The sequence below is a fragment of the Propithecus coquereli genome, unplaced genomic scaffold, assembly GCF_000956105.1.
Source record: "Propithecus coquereli isolate 6110/MARCELLA unplaced genomic scaffold, Pcoq_1.0 Scaffold578, whole genome shotgun sequence".
NCBI lineage: Eukaryota > Metazoa > Chordata > Mammalia > Primates > Indriidae > Propithecus > Propithecus coquereli.
This window is the reverse complement of record NW_012151707.1, coordinates 799,875-801,748: the sequence shown is the minus strand read 5'-3', so window position 1 is coordinate 801,748 and position 1,874 is coordinate 799,875.

Below are 1,874 nucleotides of genomic sequence, written 5' to 3'. Positions count from 1 at the left end.
GTCTCACTCTTGCTCAGGGTGGTCTCGAACTCCTGAGCTCAAACAATCCGCCCGCCTCGGCCTCCCAGAGAGCTAGGATTACAGGCGTGAGCCACTGTGCCCGGCCTGTCCTACAGATTTTTGATTCACTATAAATAATTAGGTTGTCATCCAGAGGCTAGATGTTAAAATTCAAGTTGAGTTGTAGTTTGAGATGGCCGAGTGTTATGTGGATGTGGGTCATAGCCTAGTCATGTCTCCATTAGGACAGCCCTAAAGAACGGCAAGAAGCCTGGGACGTCAGCTAATCTCCCTCCCTGGTTTAGCAGATAAATAGTACAATGTTGGGAATATAGTGTATCTCCCCAGGAAGGATGCCAGTGTAACCTTATATGACTCGATCCATTAGTGCAGGTGTTTCCAAGAAGGCATCTCCCACCTCTATGAGGGATGCCTGTGTCCTTTTGACTTGACCCTAACTAACCCTACCTTCTGAGGGCTTCTAAAGAAGAGCTTCTTAATTATTAGCGTGCCTGTGAATCCCCTGGAGGTCTTGTTAAAATGCAGATTCTCACTCAGTAGCTGGGGGCCTGAGGTAGTGCATTTCTGCAAACTCTCAGTGGTGCTGCAGCTGCAAGTCCACAGACCACACTTTGAGTAGCAAGAGTTTGAAAGTTTTATTCCTGATTGGCTGCAGGTGGCCCAGCACCTCATCATCTCAATTCCAGGACTCTGGAGGGGACTGCTCATGCCCAGGAGGTCTGAATCAAAGGCAACGTAGTCCATGTCTGTGAGAGAGGAGACCAGAGAGTGAGGGGAAGGGAGGCAGGCTGGAATGGGGAGAGCAGGAAGCCTGAGATAGGGTCCAGTACTGGACAGTTTGGAGTGGAGCTGGCAGAATATGGAAGGAGGGAGCGAGGGAGGCATTGAATGAACTGCTGTCTTCAACTGGGAGGCTGAATAGGGGCTCCTACTCAGTGCCAAGCCTCATCCTGGGCACCTGGACACCATCATATCCCATTACCTTATGTAATACATAATGTCCTCATTGATTATTGTTATATATTTTAACTCTGGTTGTCTTAGTTACATATGGTTAAAATATTTCTCTGATAAGTGGGAAGAGGAATCAAGGAACTGGATGAGGATGGACGAATGGAACAGTTTGAGTGCCTACTGTACACCAAGGTCTATGACAGGACTTTGCCATAGGTTGGTTCATTTGATCCTCTGCAAAGCAGTCTGCATAGGAGGTACCATTAGTTCCACCTGTACACATGGGAAGGAGGCCAGGAGCGAGGAATTACCTCACCCACAGTCACAAACCAGCAGGCAGATGAGCTGAAGATGGAACTTGGGCAACCAGAGGGAGCATCTTGGTGTATGGGGGAAGGGGAAGATGTCGGGGTGGGGTGGGGGCCCAGTGTCCAAGTGGGAAGAATAGGGTCTCTGGTAGGGGCTCTGAGGTTTGGTGCCCCTGCACTGTGAAGTTCCTGCATATGGGGCTCAACCCTCACCCATAAAAGGATATGGGGAAGGGGGGCCTCCAACATGAAAGGGGTTGTTATCATGTTCGGGTCTCAGATGGGACAAGCAGGCTCTTGCTCAGGAGGCGATGGGACAGAAACAGCATACGGAGACAAGATCATGGGACAAGCCAATAAAGTTGAACCAATCTTTTAGGCTCGCTCAGCTCTTTCTATAAAGCACTGTTCTGAATGGATTCCTAGGAGTTGTAGTTCAGGAATTTCACCATTTTTATACCTTTACATATTTTCTGTGTCCCCCTCCTCACACATGGAAAAATTTTATTTACAAGTTCCTTTAAAAAAATGCTGACCTGGGCCGGGCGCGGAGGCTCACGCCTGTAATCCTAGCACTCTGGGAGGCCGAGG